The following is a 20,615-nucleotide window of genomic DNA, read 5'->3' as shown; positions in this document are numbered from 1 at the left end:
TACAATGTATTATAAAATCATGAATTTAAAAGACTTGGGAAACTTTGTAAATCAGCAAAGCATGAAAAAATGATGTCACTTCTCCCTGTTAAACATTATTATCTGCAATTATTAAACCTACAATAGTTCAGCACTTGGTCAGCCAGTGGGCAATATGTACACACGATGCAGGCAGACTTATATTAAGGGATGCGGGACTTCCCGAACCTTCTCAAATGAAAGGTGTGCTTGCACAGATTTTTTTTGTAAAAAAAGTGACTTTATGAACACATTATCACCAAAAAGTGAACCTTAATTTTAAAAGTGTGGACTTTAATTAGAAAAAATAGCATAAAGTGGACCTTCATGGACTTTGGGGATTATTTCTGTATGATGCAGGGTGGCTGCAATTAATTTCAAATCTATCATTGTCTAATCGGCAATTTGATGCAGACGGGTGTAATTTGTAAATGTCAAAAATAATTCTGATTCCGACCAGCATAAAAGTCTACCTGCATTGTTTACATTTACCACAATACACATTTTGACAAAGACACAGGTCACAATTTTTTTTCATGAGTAAATTGTGTTACAAGCATACAATATTCTTGCAAAATGACTTTCTCCCAAATACCCAAAGGTTAGTCTTTGTCATGTAAGTCCAACATATATCTCATGCTTTGCAAGAACCTCCCCCCCCCCCCAAAAAAAAAACACCTTACAGAATGTTGAAATTTGTAGACCTTCCCCCATTATCCACAAAGGTTAGTCTAAGGTCACGGAAAATGCACAATGCGCAAAAAACACCGAAAATTGCGCATTTTAGGTACAATCGCACATTTTACATCCGACGGCGAATTTTAAGATTTGCCCAAATTAACAATTTTTCAAGTACTCATTTTTTCAAGTACTCATTTTCCTTGTACACTGCTATAGGAAGGATATTTCACTAAAATCAAAGAATCCATTTTGATCTGCAATGCAATCCATGTTAAAAAAAAGTATAGAAAATAGGCCGTCGCAAACATTGCAAGAAAATATAGAAGAAAAACAGTAATTTTTTTAAATATTGCATATATTTGAACTTTTGGGGGGAGAAAAATCATGCATTTTGGTGTGCGCATTTTACTCTCAAAAATAGCGCATTTCCTGTGCTTAGGTTAGTCTAACTATTCATGAGTGGGGAATAAGCAACAAAGCCACGACATCAAGCTGCAAAGTGATGAGACACCACTTTTTGTTTCTTGTGTATGCGGTACCCAGTCGATTCTCTCCATACATGGTCTGACAGATTAACTAGGTCCACATTTTGCTATTTTTTTTCAATAAAAAGGGCCACAAGTGGGAGAAACATTGACCAAAGTTCCAGAGGGATAGGCCCACTTTAAACAAAAAATATGCGTATGTTCTAAGTGCACTTTTCATCGAAAAAGGTCAATTTTTTGGAAGTGCCACACACCAAAAAATAAAATCCTGTGTATATGCCTGTGCTTTACCGATGTCAACTTGTAAAAATTTAGCCATGAATGTATTCCAATAATACCAACATAACAATACTATAAATGTGATGAAACTGATACATGTAGTCCTATACATGCATAAATGTATTGAAGTGTTTATATTTAGATCAAGAAACATTGTTCTAGCCTACATGTAACATTGTTACTATGTGAATGTGATGGGGAGATATTATAAAGAACCATTGACAATTCTCTTCCTCTTTCACTTTCATACATGTACCAGAGATGGTTCAGACTAACATACATGTAGAGTGCACAAAGTGATCATAAATGGCAATATCCCATGACTTTACAATAATATTAATAATAATAATAATAATAATAATAAAACGGCATTTATCCACGCTTTCTGAATACTCCGATTCCTCAAAGCGCGCCACGGGTCGATATGCTGCCAAGCCCCAAAGGGCAGCACAAATTGACCTCAATGCTGAGTGTGACAGACAACAGGCTGGCCGGGCTGATCCCCTGCTCTTTACGAAAAGGCCTGCAACTTTTACATGTCCAGATATTGCTCTTCTGGTACATGGGACCACCATTTTATGTGACTCTTACTCCATGTGTCTTTGCTTAGCATCCCCTACACATGCCTCCAGAAAACCATCCATGGTTCTTGCAATAATTAGCATCATTTGCTTCAATTACTCTCAATGTACAAACCTATGATCATGAACTTTGATAAGAACAATGAGTGTAATGATTCACATTTTAATTGTTGCTTTACAAGTTATACCTAATTAAAGTTTTTGTAGTTAACGTGAAAACAATTCATGTGCAGCAAAGGAAGTCATTGCCAAGTTATTCAATGCTATTCATTCATCACACATCGTGTGGTAAGATCGGTGTGTCTACTGTAAGCTGAAGTATTGAGATACAGGTTTCAGTCACTCCATTGTGTCATTGCTATTGAGGGACAATGTTTGCATAACAGGTCTGTTAATAGTTGAAAGGTAAACCAAGCAGGTTCCCGTGTTGAAGTGGAAGTCGGTATGCAACTGTGCTAGCTCAAATTATGCTCACGCTACCATAATAAAACCCATGTTGGGATACAGGTTTGGCAACATACATACACTAAAGGGTTGCCATCTATTTTCAGTCCACAGGTACAGTGAGCTCTGCATCAAAGATAGCAATGAGCAATCAATGCTCAAGTTGCTCATTTACTAAGACAAAGGAAAACATCAACAAAATCCCTAATTAAATGTATCAATTGGGGTGGTTTTTTTTCCTGAATCCAGCACATCACCCAATTGGGTGGATGATCTCACACTTGTTTTAAAATAATAAAATTCCCTCTACATGTACTTTTAAAATTAGTCACTGACCGGTCACTGATCACAAAATGTGGCCGAAGGACAAGGACACTTTGGCGCTTTCAAGGTTCAAATATCCCGGGTCAAATATCTGTCGAAAACGGCAAAATCTACTATCACTTTCATAAAACACAAAATTCAACTATAACTTGCAAAAGTGTAGTAACTTTTGTCTGAGGCAAAATTACCCCAATTGTATACAAAGTTAATTAGATGCCTTTAAGGGGGTACTACACCCCTCGATGAATTTGTGTCTATTTTTGCATTTTTCTCAAAAACTAATACTACAGTGGTAACAAAAGTTATATATAATATAGGGGCAAGGAATCAATTACTACACTGGAATTTCAGTGACCCAAGACAAGCGGTTCGTTATTTATGATAAGAAATAAGGTACCGCTAGGATGTACCTCACTTTCTATCATATATACTGAACCGCTTGTCTTGAGTCACTGAAATTTCAGTGTAGCAATTGGATTCCTTGCCCCAATAACATACATAACTTTTGTTACCAGTGTTATTATTTTTTGAGAAAAATGCTAAAATAGTCACAAATTTACCACAAGGGTGTAGTACCCCCTTAAAGGCCCATTCAGTAATCCTATCCTTGTGTCATTTGGTATTTTTGCTATGAAAAATTTGGCAAAAAATAAAAAAATAAACATGAGCAGTAATGACAAAGTTGAAGCCCCAAAAATACATGGCATGAGGTTTATTTCCTATCTATGGCCGTGTGTCCTGAACTCGCCACCACCCTTAGCGTTACATGACAAATATTATGAATTTTTACACCAACCGGGTTTCTAATTAGATTATCTCGACAATCATCAACCCGAAACTAGCAAAAGTATACATTTTCGGAAAGCTGAAGGCATAAGCAATTCAAATATATACATTTCAACTCATTATACAGGGTGACCTGCAAGTTATACAGGGTGGAATAAAAAAGATTTTGATAAAAAATGGGTCACTCAATGCATTGCTTATTACCAACTTACAGTAATAAACTGGAAGTAAACAACATTCATTTGGTTAGAGGATATGGAGAGCCAACTGACTTTGGAAGAAACCAGGAATATAGGGTGTCCCAAAGTATGTTAGAATTTTTTACAATTCAACATATTTTGAACCTTAACATTTCCCCCTAACCCATACAGAAAAATTATGTCCATATTTAGATTCCTCATCAAATTTCCCTTCAGAAAATCTATACTTTGACTATGATAGGATAGGTAATTAAAATTTTACAGTAACTTTTAGATTTTGAAGACATCTGCATTACTTACTACAGTGTTTAATATTCGTGACAACGGATAGTTTTGTATGGAAAAGTTTGTATGTTCTAGACTAAACCAATCATAAATTATTAAAAACAATTAGTAGAATTGTTTAGCTGCAAGGCCATGAGTGTTTTAGATGCTAAATAGAGTCCAAATCCAATTTACAGCCTTTACAGAAGCAGATTACGCACTAAAAATACCAATCCCATAGAGTTTGTGTGTACCACATCCCCCACCACCACATCCCCCACCACCGCCACCCTGCCCATTCTGAAGTCTATGAAGCACAGTGTCAGTATTTAAAAAGTTCAAGTATTTCTTTTTACAGGGTTGAAAGTGCATTTTATTTAGCAATAAAATGAGACCACAGGCATGACAATACCTTCTTGCTTGACAGAGATATCATCATTTGTTTTGAGTCGACTTTGGCAAAATGTAACATCGCCACCTTTTTTTGGTGGCGAGCTCAGTGGCGAGCTCAAGACACACAACCCTATAGAAATTACAGATGTAAAATGTCTCATTTTGTCTTTAATGCTTCAGCTTAACCACCAGTAGGTTATGTTAGCACATATGACACTAACAAAGATACCAAAGATTTTGGATGATTTTTATGATCCTCAAGATGAGCAAATTACCGAATCGGTTTTTAATAGCAACCCTGTATGCACTGAATGCAGGACTGAATGGTGTGTTTCCTATCTGACCCTTGAAGTGGTCCAAAGGGTAGCAAGTCTGTGTACTGAGAAATCAAAACCCAACTTTTATCAATAATCGTGTTGGGTATGAAGTCCATCACAATTTTGATTTCATGATGCACTGACTTTACCATGTTTACATACAACATGTTTGTATGCACTATGCAGTCATAATAATAACTTTATTTTGCCTATCCCATATACATACGTGTGTTCATTGGAGAATAAAGCTTTTTTCCACAATTGGGACAATGGGGGGATTCACACATTCCATTTCCTTGTCAACCTGCGAGAAATGAATCCTGAGTCTTTCAAATCGTTTACACAATTGAAATTTTGAATGTACATTTTTGTAATTTTAACATGGCTAGAATTTCCATGACAAGCCCACTATCAACATGTTGATTCCTACAGATTCTCATAAATTATAACACAGATATCAAAATCATCAAAGTTGATGCTCTTAAAAAACTACCGTATTCGTTTCATTAACTGCCCATGCCCCTTAAGCGCCCACCCTGTGACTTTACAACAAGCAAACTGTAGTAAATTAATTCATTAACTGACTGTGTAAGTCTGTATCATGGTCTAAAACATATACATGTAACACACTGACGATGATGGATGAATATTTTGGGCCTTTTTTATGTATTGTAGGCCTAAACAATGTAAAAAATAAGTGTCCACCCAAAAGGACTTTGTTAAGTGCCCTGGGAGGTTAATGGAATGAATGCGATACTATAAATGCCTTTATTTAGAATCGACATTTAAACTGCTTGTAAAATTTCATTTCATTAAGGTGGTATTGGATGCATTTTCTAGAAAATAGAAAATGCTTTGAGCATGTTTTAAATAGATTAATTGAGTCGGGTAAAGTACACTGATCAATATGCCTTTTGTTTGAGCAAATCGGACATACGGTTTCCATAATACATCAATTTATATTTTCTTTGTATCCTATTGTTTTGTCAATAATCAATGTAGTTAATGAGCTAAAATGACTGCAAAGGCTCATGAATATGTAATTTTAGCCAATATTCTGCTAAAATCAATGCATAAATGTTCAGGGTACTTTTATTTTACATAATTTTGCCCTGAAACTTGGTCAAAGTGTTTCTAATATGTCCTAATGTATTATATAGTGAAGCCGCCCTCTAATTTGCATATTTGCATAATTAATGAGCTAATTTGCATAAATACTAATTAATTATGCAAATATGCAAATTAAGCGGCGGCTTCACTATATAATACATTAGAACATATTAGAAACACTTTGACCAAGTTTCAGGGCAAAAGTATGCAAAATAAAAGTACCTGAACATTTATGCATGGATTTTAGCAAAATATTGGCAAAATTATATGTTAATGAGCTTCTCAGTCATTTTAGCTCATTAACTTTATTGATTATTGATAAAAACAATAAGATACAAAGAAAATATAAATTGATATATTTTGAAAACCGTATGTCCGATTGACTCAAACAAAAGGCATATTGATCAGTGTACTTTTGCTCTACTCAATTAATCTGTTTAAAACATGTTTAGAGCACTTTTATAATGCCTCCATAACCACCTTAAAGTGCTGTTTAGCTATTTTTTATACATAACATGTATGATTCTATGAATACAGTTGGTTTATAATACATGTGAAGAATTCAACAATTTCAAAACTCGCAGCATACTTACAGAAGGCCCTGCCTGTGTAGCATGGGTAGCACTTATATCACTCAAGTTCATGGAACTTGACTACAATCTTTATTGTGTAGCTATAGCAACAGTATAATACTTCCCCAAGCCAGAAATATACTAGGTAAATGATAAATCTATGCATAAATGGAGGGACCAACACTTTGGTGGAAATTTTCTTACATTGTTGTATGATTTATCCAAAAACTACATACTTTACAGAGAAATCAAATCTATGCACACTTTGAAATGGCCCTGTGTGGATTATTGTCATTGTGCTATGTCCAAATGTGTAATTATTATCAGATCTCACACATGTAACCTCACAATGCCTGTACAAGTTGTTTTCCCGTTTACAAATTGACCTACATCTTTGTACTTTTACCTACAGCCTGCATGCACAATACAGCATGCACAGACTCAATTTGTGTCAACTTCAGAAAGCATTCCAAGTCAGTTTGTAAATAATGATTTTTTAAAACGTTCAGTCGTTCACTGAAAATTTATTTTCCCATATCGACTGTTTTCTTGATTTTTGTTTTCCACATTGTATTTTTTTTAAACTTTCTATTTTGGAACATAACATACATGATTAAAAATATAACATCCCATAACACTGTGGTGCCTGCTACATTTTCTCAACATGTTATGAAATCGAGTCTAAAGGTAGGCCCTACCTTAGAAAACTAGAAAATAATTATTTGACTAAGTACTTGAGGTTAGTGACAGCTACATGAAGGAATATTGACCAAGTTATACCTGTGGCCAGGAGGTCATTGCCAGACACAAACCTACAGCCAAATAAGGAAGTACTTAATTTATCTCGACGACAAATGCATCACAGATAGGCCTATAGATTGCACATTATATCTATGTAGTATTTTTACATTATTTATTGTCTTGATCCTTCTCTGGATCCTTTACATGCATCTGAAGAGTTCAGATCTATGCAAAAAGCAATATCCATTTTAGATAAATCCGATTTGAGATCAAAGCATATATTACTTGTGTCAATTTAAAGGAAGTCTCGGGCAATCACAACATTACATGTATGCCTCATAATGTAAGAAAAATAATTATCAAGCACAAATCACATGGTTTATTTAAAACTTGTAAACTAATATTTTGATTTTTAGGGTCAAAATTTCAAACCACTTAAATATGTTTCTGTTTACTGTAATCATGCATAGAAGCAACTTAAATTCCAGTAAAATAATGTTTCAAGGCTTAAACCTTTTGATTTCGGATAAAAATTTGACATTTCCATAACATTTTGGTTAAAATCTAAGAAAAAATGTATTTTACATAAGCTCAGAAAATTATGACATGAAAGCTGGAATACATGTGAAATCCCATTCCAAAGTAAGTCAACAGATATAAGTTAAATTTTATACCATGTTTTGCTATGTTTGTAATTGCAATTTTGAAAATTTTTAACATCAAGGGTCATTTGCAATGGAAATTTCCCAACCTTAAACATATTTTTTAAGTTTTAATTGGGTTCCTAAAATAATTTGAATGTCTAACTTCATGTACAAATACTACTTGATGAAAGGAACCTCCCAGCCAAGTTTCACAGAAATTGGAGTTATTTTCTAGAATTGGCAATTCAAGCGATCTGTGTTTCGGAGGCTTCAGTTAACAACTCAGGTGATCATAAAAGTAAAATATTTGGCTAACTACTACAATTTGACATGAAAAAATAGGTAAAAAATATCGCAATTACCAATTTTCATGCATTGCTTCTAAGTATTGAATTTCAGTTGTGACAAAACTTAAATTATCACAGCAAGTCATTTTTTTTGTTTTGGAGGCTTCATGTTAACAATGGTTAAACATTGCAGAAGTATTTTTTTTGAAAACAACACTGTTGGGATCATCTAAGCTGTTATTTTCTTGTGTGTATTGAATCAATGATTCTATGCGGCAGATATTGTAGATTTATAACATGGTAATTTTTTCACCCATTTGTTAAGTATGGTGTTATTTGCATGTGAAGCCTCCAAACGGACTTTCTTGGGTATCAGTATATTTTTCAAACATTAACCATAATATCAATTTTTTTTTAAATTTATGACATTCTGCACATATCATGTAACAATTACAATGCAGATATCAATATGGAACACACCAATTTAGATATGCATAGATGATAATTAACCTAATTGTTGTTTCGGAGGCTTCATTTGTTTCGGAGGCTTCAATTGTTAACGGAAAGTTTGTATTGGGTCCCATTTTCAAACAGTGATATATATCTCCATGATTTAAAAACAAGTGACTTGAGGATCTACTTTGCTACATTTTGATAAATAGATTGGATGAGCTCTTTTATTTATATTTGCCCAAGCTTGCTGAACAGTTTGTTTCGAGGCTTCAAAAAGTTAACGGAAAAATGGCTCTTTGAAGTCAAGATTTTATAAAATTTTTAAAAGCTTGCAAATCGACTAATTTTTGTTACCCATTTCAAGTTAGGATATCAACTGTTATGAATCAAGAAGAAGTGATGAAATAACCAAGAATTTTGAACCAAAGCTATACCCACAAAGTTTGTTAACAATTGTTAACGGAAAATGAAGCCTCCGAAACGACAAATATCGAAGTCCATTTCTCAAAAATACAGGGCTGTTCACAATTAAATCTAATGTGGCAGTGTTTACTGAACATATGACCGTACTTTCAGGATAAGAAAAATTATCCATGAACTAACTGAAGAAAACACAGGGTTTTACAAAAATGTTACTGTTTTTTATAGTTTTCAAAATGGCAATATTAGGTACATTTAAGCCTGCTAAAACTGAACGCAGTAACTCCCGAAGATGATTATGCTACCCAAGGTAGCTGCTAACTAGATGACTTTTGTAGCCAAAAATCATGGAATTCTGTGGCTTTATTAGAACACTACGGATCAAAATGTTAAAAATCCAAAGTTACACCCTTTACCGTGAAAATGACCATATGCATTTCAAAAGGGCCAGGGGTAAGGGTTATACCTGGGATATTATAAAATAGTACTCTTCAACTGTGTTGGTTCGGATAGCTTTGTATGTGGGAGAAACACTCATGTGTTTTATCAATTTACCAGGGGAATCCAGGTTCTTTGATATTATGATTTGAGTCCCAGAAGTCATTCACGCTTACGACAGCTGCCCGGGGTTAGGGGCGGGGACATGGCCAGGGACTTGGCCAGGACTGTAACATATCTGTAACCGTTTCAAACATTACGTTCCTGTCCAGTCCCCGCTAGTCCAGGGTCCTGGGGTCAGGGACTGCAACTGACAGCCACATAAAAATGTAACCACTGAACCGAATCAAACAAAATGCAAGTTGCACTGATCAGGGGTGTCTATTCTTCCAGAAAATTGAAATTATTCCCTCACCCTACCGCGCGGTGTCACATCCGTCCCTAGATTCTTCCCCAACTGAAAACTCCCAAAATGGACCAAAAAGTGAACATTTTAGGTTGGTTGCTATCTCCTGGGAGGCGGGGGGCACCCATATAATGACATACGTCATGAGCCCGTGAAAAGACCCCATTATTTTTGGCAAATCCTACACCCAATGACCCTGGGTTTTTTTTTCAGTAGCCTACACTGAATGACCCCTTTCTTGAACAATTAGTCCTCAAAATTGAAATTTCGGCACACTTCACACACATTTTGAGCAAAATAAATTAATTTTGTCTATGTTGTACTGTAAAATTGGGTAAAAAGCTAATTTAGATTGTCAATGATGTGAAATTTTAGGCGCTCCCATGCAAAATCACTCCATTTTTTACATTGCCAACACCGAATGACCCCCTTTTTTCGGAAAAGTTAAACACCGATAGACCCCTAGTTTCATACGCTGGTGGGCACAGGTATGTCACTTTCATATTCAAGTGCTTCCCTCGGGTGCTATCTACATGTACTTTTCCTTATTTTCTTGATCCCTCCCTTCCCTGACTGTACATAGGTGTGTTGTGAGTTGTTTGTTCTATTCTGTCTTCCCTAAAAACACCAAATTCTTTCCTAGATGGTAGGCCTACAGTCTGGACACTGAACCATTGCATTCTAAAGGACTAATGGTTCAAAGGGAAGACAGGCTGGTAAACACCTCTTAGGCTCTTTATTATTTTCAGAGCTAGCTGTGATTTATTATTTACAGGGGTGTGAGAGTTCAGCGTTTTTGTTTTGATTTTCAGCTTTTTTTGTACCAGTACACTTGCTCTGTATAAAAGTATAGGATCTTCCCAAATTGCAGCTTTTTGCTAGGTGTTTTGAGCTTTTTGCTATCTGTTTTTTGCATCTTCAGCTCTTTTATATATATATGTGGTGACTTGCATGCCCCTGATTTATAAAGCCTTAGAATTAAAATTCTTCTGTTGCAGAGTTCGGAGAATGCCACTGAACTATTGCATCTAGGAAAGAATAATCAAGGATTTGGATCTGAAGCTGAGGTTTAAAAGGGAAGATAAACTTGGACAATAGAGCTGTTAACTAATTGATGGTTCTTCCCTTAGAATCCCAAATGCTTCCCTAGATAGGCAGATGTCCAAACTAAAAAGAAAATGGATTTTGTATAAAATATGCAAAGCAGAGCTCCCTTAATCTTAGTGTGCAAAATTTGCATTATTACCTATGACCACTAGTCACCATTGCCCAGGCAGGGAAGAGTTACTGACCCAACTTTTCCCTGTTTTATGATGAAGTCCATGGTTTCCCTCAAATAATTATTTTTGGGATGGGAATGGGTAAAAGCCAAGGGACCACTACATAAACATGCTAATGTTATGTACCCATTATAATTCTTCCCTAAATGACACTTGATGAATTCACCCACCCATCCAAAAATACCAAAAAACATAATAATACATGTTCCAGTTATACATTTTCCCCAAAATTAGTTAATTTTATTTTTAATTTTCCTTGAATCCTGTTGACTTCCTTCTGTTTTTCCCCTCTTTTTTTTTTTTTTTTCAAAATGCAAAATTCTTCCCCAAAGGGGTACAATTATTCCCTCCCCTTTGGGGGCGATTAACGGAAGAATAAACGCCCCTGGCACTGATATGTTCAGTATATAGTACATTTAGATCAGATTAGTTCAGATTTCAGAGCTCTATCATATTTACCTTGTCAAACAAAGGTCAGTTTGGAATATTTTAGCTTGAGGAACTATGTAAAATAAATGAAGGGGGAAATAGTGAGTCGGTTACAAAATAAGGGCATTATTTAATCAGGCTACTAATAACAGGTGGATCCTTCATTAGTTTGTCCAATAATAATTCAGGCTTAGGCTACACCCAAACAAAGGTGGGAGGTGGGAGGTGGCAGATTCCATCCTGTTGCATTGAATACCATACCATCTATATGGTCAACATCTATTTTGGGACATTCCAGGGTTGCACTAGGGTTTGAAAGTAAGGTTTTTTAAAACCCTTAACCCCCCCCCCCCCCTCCACTGTAACTCTAAAAAGAGGTTTTTCCAGATTTTAAGGGGTCTACATTGTAGTAGCCTATAGAACCCCTTCCATGTGATCTTAACCCTAACTGCCCTGAATGCTACAGCCTAACAGTACAGCATGAAGCCCCTGGCAGCCCAAACATGCTGCGTGATGTGATTGCAAAGGATCCGACTACATACATATATCTACATGTAGGCATGAAAAGCTTGGCCTGGCATGTCCCCACACATGGGTTGTTATCCACGGGCAGGTGCTCTACACCCGAGGGATCGGGCGGTGGTTCAAAACCGGACAACAAAATCTTTGCTCTTTATCTTCCTTTCTCCTCCGAAGTACCTCCACCCACAAAAGCAGGTAGCTGTGAGGCCTAAAAACCCAGTTGTTTCTGCATGCAGTGGTTTGTGAACTGCCTTCTTTGTCACTTGTAATAAACATATTTTTGGTATTTAGCCTGTACATGGCTGTCAATACAAATCCAAATAATTTATAAAATTCCAGTTGACCAATTATGAAATCCATGACAGGGAAAGTTATCACACCAATATTGATAATGCCAAGGTTCAAGATCATTGTTGTTGACGTTGTTGTTTACAACTATCCAGCCACCCAGCTGGGTCAAGTACACTGTAGTGGTAACTGCTGGATGTATGATACTGACAGCTAGAATTTGGTGGTATAATTTGGTTCACCTCAAGTTCTATGCGTATTTTGCTGGCCGCAGTATCAAATCGCGCATGTTAACTTCAGCGTTTTAACGGTACATGTCATGCACGTGTACAAGGTTGGTTTGTCGACAAGCTTGCGCCGCAACTGCAAAAAAGCATTGCCGTCACTACCAAACTTGAAGCAAGCCAATCTATAGCTAGAGAAGACCAATTGAGTTTTGGGGTCATTACTTATACATGATTTTAAAATTTAACCTGTAGAGTACTATGAGTACATACATTGTTTACCGGTACCATAGTTTCCTCTTGACTACAACCTTAAAATTTATTTTCATGTTCTCTAATTTTTCCTTAAAGCCATAAATTCTACATTTCCATAACAGATAGATTAGTCTTTCTTTTCCATCAAATGTTACCTTTTAATGTCAGATACATGTATGTCCCCTTTTCATTTTGAGCCAAACTGATGTTTGGGATTTACTACCCGTGCCGATGTCTGCAATGCATATCACTTCATCGGTCATGCTACGGCACGGTCCTTTAATGTGTGTTATAAACATCGCATGCGTGTTCGACTAATATTTCCATACTACAAAATGTAAATGATGATTCCTGCATTTTATTTGAAATCTCGGATTTTGACAAAACTACATCACCTAAAGTCTTGATTTTTGTGGGGTATGTTGGTTGAATGAAATATGTTACAAATGAGTAAAAAACAGATTTTTGAAAAATATTGAGCAAATGTTATAATAGGGCTTTAATTTTTTTTTAAAGGGGAATTTTTCATATATGGGGAAAAAAGTATTTCAGCTAAAGCATGGTTGGGCACCAAGGCAATTATAATTTATATGCTATGTCAAAGTTTCATACCGTATGTTAAAATGCCCTCTAATTTTTTGTTTAGGGGGTGATTTTTAAAGCAATGTGTGATTTGCATAAAGAATAGATTCTTATTTAAATGTTTGTTTTCACTGATCACATTATCCCCTTTTAATTTCCGAGCCAAACAAATGAGGTATAACAAAGAAAATTGCAATGTCAATGCAACGCCTACAATGCGCGTACTACGCTCGCCGATCGTATTACATGTAATACTGCACGGAGCATCGCGCCGATGTGTGTACACATAAGCTGACATCCACGGGACATGCTAGCAAGCACTCGACCGGGAAACTCTAAATAAAACCGGGGACTCCGGGGAGAAATAAAAACTTAAATTTTATTGGTAAAACCCTAACAAGGAACATGCTTTTTTGCTATCTGAAGGCAGAGAAGGAACGAAAAAGGAGAGGAGATGAAGAAAGATTTCACTTGGCACCCCGGGAATTACAGGACCGACCAGGAGCCGCTTTTCCAAATGTTTGGCTCCTGGTTCAGACCGACTTATTTCCAGGCCTGGTAATTGCCCAATGGCATCACATGGAATGCATACATGCGCAGTGGTTTTCCTTGTAAGATTAGTACACTACTGGGCATTATAATTTTATACAAAAAGTAGAAATTCAAGTAAAATTGAGGGCGTTGCTGTGAAGCAAATCAAACATTGTGGCTTAAAGTTCCTAAGAGCTACTTTTTGTTTCACGTACATGTATATGCATTTTATGTGTAGCAATTAGCTTATTTTTAAACTATTTGTAGTATTTTTGTACCCACAAAAGTAGACGAATACCTGTGCTTTTCTTACCGTATGGGTGCCCAGTATTTGAGCAAACATTGTGTTGATAAAGCTTCCGAATTCAGCAGTCAATGCATTATTCATGCATCCATGAACATGGTGATGGCCTGCGGCTGCGATGACGAATTCTGTAACCCTAAAGTAGCATCTATTACCTGCATGGACGATGCTGAAGTCATACTACAATATATTCCTCTTGAATAAACTAGAAACGTTGTAGTTTTCAACGCAAGCCATCAATTGGGATGCCTCCAATATGGGGCGACTTAATCTTGGAAATTATAATAGCTGAATGTCATACTGTATGAGTGGAAAACAAACAACTTCATATGACCTTTGACCTCTGTATAACGCTGAAAGTGTACGGAAGACAATTTTACAATTTTTAAGTTGATATAATACAGGGTGCCACAAATATCTTATCTACATGTACGGTGGAAAAGTTATATAAATCTTGGTTCAAAAAGTATAAAATTTTGTTCCTCTTGCCCGGTTGATGTTTTACGAGAATCTTTGCGCGAATCGATTGCGTCAGATTTCTGAGCCTGCCAATAGTGCTATACAGGTTCTTGTATTTCTTACCTAACAATAACATGCCTAACCTCCTGTGCTTGAAATTGTACTCCCATTATTTATCCAGACTGCCTTTTGAGGAGAGCGATAGCAATCGCTCTCTACTGCTCTCCTTAAATCTGATATACATGTAGGAGAGCAATTTTTAGCTCTCCTAAGTTGACAATTCAGTGACTTTATGATACTCGATAGCTTTTGCAGAAAAGCGATTCTCACACATGCTCAGTGACAGTGTTTACTTACATTTCCAGAGCATCAAGCTTTTAATCGATTCAAATCGCTGAGGTAAAAACGATGTCACTTTTCAGTTTTGCAAGTTGAAGAAATCTCAACTTTCCAGCGAATCAGCGATATCGCTTGACATGTGAATGCGTCAACCAATCATTATTATTACAACCAACTGGATTTATTATTTTTCTAATTAATTTACCTTTCTCGTATACATGTATTTACTTTTGATGATGAATTAGTTCAAAGGAATAATTATTAACAGCAACTGAGGTTTTAAAAATGTATTTTGTGGCATTTAGAATAAAAAATTGTCGCCTGCAATCGCTATCGCCGTGATAAGTATAAATGCAAAAGCGACAAGCCATGCATGATTGCAAAATTCGGCGATTGTTCATCGCTTTTACAAAAGCGTTTCATCGCAATCGGCGTTCGCTCGGCGATCAAGTATAAATTCAGCTTTAAACAGCTCGCCTGAAACTAGAAAGGCTCCAGAAGAGTTATTTAATGCTCTCCTGCCAATTCCAAAAGACAGTCTCTGATGATCCAAATTGGCCCTAGTTCACCACGTAAACTTGTATGGCTCTAAATTCGGACCGCTCGCCAATAAGTTTACTGTCATTGCGTATTTTGAAATTGTTGACGATTTAATGATCCCCGATTTCCGATCGATTATTTTAACTGTGTCATGTCACATGCATGACACTGGTGGTAACCAGCCTAGCCTAACTTCAGTAAAAAAACATGATTGCCGATATCGATGTGATGTGGGACTTGCACAGAGATATTTCTTGCCAAAATTTGACCATTTCTAGGCAAGTTGGCCTACTTTGTCTCTGTTATGAAAAGGATAGTCAAAGCGTTGCACGGTACTTACTTAAAAGTATACATGTACGCAACGCTTTTGATGTTTTGGGAGACTATGAGGGATCCGAATCAGCAGATGACGGAGCCTATTCTTGACTGTGTAATATTCCTTCAACACGCTGCCGTACGGTAACAGGCTTATACGATGGACAGTATGTGTATTACATACCAAGACTTGCGTAAAGTACGGAAACACATTTTTGTGCACAACATTTTAGGCCTATAACAAATTTTTTTAAATGTATATTTTGTACAATTGTAGAGCTATCGTTTCTACCCTATGACGTATAAAAGTTACCTGTTAACAAAGTGTCCGAAAAAAACTGGTCATCGCAAGCATCTTTGATGCAGAAAAATAAGGATATTCACGCAGGGACGGGCCGAAAACCTTACCTCAATCGTACAATGTAAAATGCAGCCGATGCATGTCATAAATAATTCATTAAATTCATTGTGTTTATGTCAGTGATTGTGTCCATGTATTGTTCTTGCACCTGCGAGAGCAGTTGTCAAACTGAATTTATACTCGATCGCTGGATCACCACATGAATTACCTCTCGAAAACCTCTACGAGGTTGTTAAGCATCGAGCACGCTGACTGGCTTAGCAATTGTCAAAGTAGTTTTGTGAACCAATCAGGTTAGACCGCCTAGACGTACTTTACTGGCGGGTCACATGGGGTCACATTAATTAATACCGTAAAACCCTGTCGCGTTCATTGATTAGCTTACGATTGCAATGAATGGTTTTTGCAACCAATCACAAAACGGATTATACGGCGCCCATCGGAAATTTTGCACACGTCCATGCCGTCATGCCCTGTGCCATGCGGCTTCACTTTTCTGCAAAAGCGAGTGAGTGGCCTCAGTTTCACACCTGTGATTTATGAAGCATATCCCCAGCTCATTTGACGTTCCTCTATGAAATTTGCGATTCTCAGCAACGGGATTCCATGAAATTGACGATTATGCAAGTTATTCTGCAGGATCGGTAATAATTAATATTTGTTTTATTTTGTGAGTAGTGCAAGTTGAAGTTAGTGAGTTTGTTGTTTTGTATGTTATGTGCAAGAGTGTTTCCAGGAAGCGTAAATTGGCAGTCTAATAGATGGACAGATAGATAGTATCAGTTTGTGAATGAGGACATCGTATAAGTTCCATGCTAAATCGGCCGCAGGCTGGCAGAATCAATAACAAAATGTCATACCATTAAGTTTGCGTTGCGAACTAGACTATACTAATTATACTATATAGAAAAATTATTTAATTTGTGTAGATCGTGGAACATTCAAAGGCAAGTTACGCTTGTTACTCCGCGACTAACCATGCTTATACACAAGCGTACAATGCTACCCTACGATGTCCATATTATGAGGGTATCTGCGTAGCCGTATAAACACCTTCCTTAACCCTAACACCAGTAAAAACCACAAAATACCACGATGAAAAATTCATATTAACATGCATGCATCCCAGGGTCTGCGATGACGCAATCTGCAATCACCCGAAGTGTTATATGCTCACGGAATTGCTGGCCGGGCAGCAATAACCCGAGCAGCTACCGGTCCGCGATCGCTCGCTTGGCATGCGAGGGTCAAAGGTTCGAATCTCAGCGGTGCCAAGTCAAAATTCTTCTTCTTCTTGAAAAATTCGGATCTTCTCTGACTTCCGATACCAAAAAGCATGGGTCAGTGTTAGGGTTAGAAAAGGTGTATTTTTCCAGATTAGAGTGTCCTTTAACCCTAACACCAGTAAAAACCACAAAATACCACGATGAAAAATTCATAACATGCATGCATCCCAGGGGTTCTGCGATGACGCAATCACCGAAGTGTGATATGCTCACGGAATTGCTGGCGGGCAGCAATAACCCGAGCAGCTACCTGTCGGGGTTCTTACGCATGCCATGCGAAGGGTCAAGGGTTCGATTCCCGGGAATGCCAAGTCAAAAATTCTTCTTCTTCTTGAAAATTCGGATCTTCTCTGACTTCCGATACCAAAAAGCATGGGTCAGTGTTAGGGTTAATACTATGTAGGTATGCTAGGTGAATTCAAATTTGCCATCAAACTGCATCATTTTATATATCAAATCAAAGCCCTTGAGTAAACAAAGCCAAAACTGAAAACCATTTTTTCATAGCACTTTCCGTAGCAAAGTTACATCTTGTCAAAGATTGACTTTCATCAAAAAGTTTCAGCTAGCAAAATTCCCCAAAACGGCATTTCGGGGGTGTTTCTAGATCTTAGTCCCAATATGATAGCAGCTTTTTTTAATGGAACTGCTATCCAAATCCCTCTAAAATTCCATGTGCGAGTGACTTATCACCATAAAAAATCATATATTTGGGTCAACAAGTGAAGTATAGAAAACATATTTATGTACGTTTCCTTCTTCGGCCAGTTGTTTTAAATTTCTATGTAAATATGCATTGACATTGTCGGCGAATTTGGCCCAGTGTCGTCACTTAACATTAACTATGTGTAGGCCTACGCATGATCGTTCCCAATTTCGCGAAAAAAGGGGTTCGCGATGCTTAAAAAATAGGGTTGTTTTTGACGACGGTGTACTCGAAATTAAAAAATAGGGTATATTTTTGTGAATTGTGATAATGTTGAATTAAAAAGGGGTAAAAAATGACGAAAATGTTCTTGAAACCGCGCAAAATAGGGGGTATTTTTGACTTAGTAGGGAACGATCATGCGTTACGCCTTTGAATGTTAAGTGACGACACCGGGGAATTTGGCTGACTAGCAAATGTGTTAACTAAGGTTTGCCTGGGTTACCTATACTATGGCTGCACAGCGAAAGACAAAAGTGTATGTTCCACGATGTACTTTTTTCTAGTCTGCATGTACAGAAATGAGACAGAAAGGCCTATAATACTGTCGCCGCATCGGTGACAGCTCACTGGCAATAGGTTTTCTGTACTAGATGACATGCACATATTATTATGACATAAATGTATAATGTACTAAAGTGAATAAAGTGATATATGCAATGCCATGGCCATGCATGTCATATCATGTATATTTTATGTAAACTCATGAACTTACCTGTCACTCATGTCAGTGTCAGTGCACAGCAGTGTCATGTGCAAGGGATGTCACACCCCTGCATTTCTTGCATTAAAAAACACCAGCATGTAATATTAACGCAAAATGTGACTATAAGCTTGAAATATGATCTACCGAAATCACTGTTGTAACAATTTCCTGCACAACATTCGTGTAGTTTCGTTCCGTAGATGCTAGCTGCAGCGACCACCGCCTCCTAAAAAAATGCTCTTGTTTACGTACCTGATGCAGGACGTATCGACTGGTATGAGCAAAAGTGGGGCCGGGAAAACCGATTTTTTGCATATATTCCTGGCTTGATTCGAAGTATTGAGAGTAGCACATGAACCTACATAGATAGTTGTATATCAAATACATTTGCTGGTCTCACGTTTATATTGAAAATATGTGGAAACGCGGTTTAATTAATCCATCATAATCACGATATCTCCTGGTTCTCATCAAATACATCAGCCGGCCATCATTGCTAGTGTGTATACGTCACATCTCACCTTTTTTGGTGACGTAATCAATTTGTGTGCAATTGGTCCTGCAACTTGTTCACCAGTACGGAATCGTCCAAAATGAGAAACTGATAGCAAACTGGATAGGGGGATAGGTTTCAAAAATAATACAGGCCAAAGACTGGCCTATGAAGAACAAGTGAAGTGTATGAAAACTAGTACAATGTATAAAAATAACAATTAAATACAGTTCAGTGTTCATTTTATTTCCATCAAAATTAGGGAATGTTCATATTAAACGGGTTCATAAAATACTTTGCTGGGAGGGGGTGGAAAATATAGGGGATCAAAATGTCTCAATTTACAGTATAAAAGCTTTAAAAGTGTTTGAAACTAAGTTTTTAAAAAATCCCGACCTACCTACCCTTTTTTTATGTTACAATCAAACATTTTCAGGCCGTAGGCTAGGCTCAGGCTTCAAACAAATCCCCCTTCAAATCAACAAAATTGCACACTTAGGCTTACAGTCATGTAATACTTGATAAAACTGCAATGATCAATAACTAGCTCCAACTGGTAATCGCCACTAATCGGAATCAACTGAAATTTTGGGAATAAGCCGCTTTTCGTGGATATCAGTTGGTTCCGATTTTGCATTTGCGAGTTATGCATGATTAGGCCTATGTGTATTACACTGCTCATGATAGGCATTTCGTTAGGCCTACCAGAACGAAATTCAAAACTTTTTTTGAGAAAAGTGGGGGGGGGGTGAGGCTGTGGATCACAAAATGCCCTTTTAATGTAGGCCTAATTAGGGACCGTTCACAAACACTTGTAAGGGGGGACCTGATGCAAAAAAAATTTATTGTAAAATTTTTTCGGGCCCCCCTTTACAGACCTCAAAAATTTCAGCCCCCCCCCTTTTTTGACATGAAAATTATGGGTCAACCCCATAGAAAAGCATATAAACTCAATTTTTCCAGGAAAATTTGTGGTCATTTTTTTTCAGGACCCCCCTTAGGAGGGTCAAAAAAATTTCAAGGCCCCCCTTTTTTCATCAGGCCCCCCTTACAAGTGTTTGTGAACGGTCCCTTATATCAAAGTTCTTTTGTTGCAAATGGCAAAATGTGAATATTTTAAGGTATAAAAGTATTTCCGTTTTCCGAAATCAC

At 37.0% G+C, this 20,615-nt stretch overlaps 1 protein-coding gene across 2 annotated transcripts in view; it reads right to left on the bottom strand.

Annotated features, from left to right (window-relative positions):
* Positions 1 to 19,478, bottom strand: part of LOC140154948 (mitogen-activated protein kinase kinase kinase 2-like) — a 141,542-nt gene extending 122,064 nt beyond the window's left edge. Inside the window, exon 1 of one of the 2 annotated variants that reach the window (XM_072177609.1) lies at positions 18,980 to 19,478. The gene's annotated coding sequence lies outside the window, so the exon portion shown is untranslated. The remainder of the gene's footprint in view (positions 1 to 18,979) is intronic. The other variant, XM_072177610.1, reaches the window with a different exon arrangement.
* Positions 19,479 to 20,615: the final 1,137 nt, after the last annotated feature.

This window comes from Amphiura filiformis, chromosome 6 (assembly GCF_039555335.1).
Source record: "Amphiura filiformis chromosome 6, Afil_fr2py, whole genome shotgun sequence".
NCBI classification, from domain to species: Eukaryota; Metazoa; Echinodermata; class Ophiuroidea; order Amphilepidida; family Amphiuridae; genus Amphiura; species Amphiura filiformis.
Note: the sequence above shows the minus strand (reverse complement) of the source record. Positions and strands in the feature narration are given on the sequence as shown.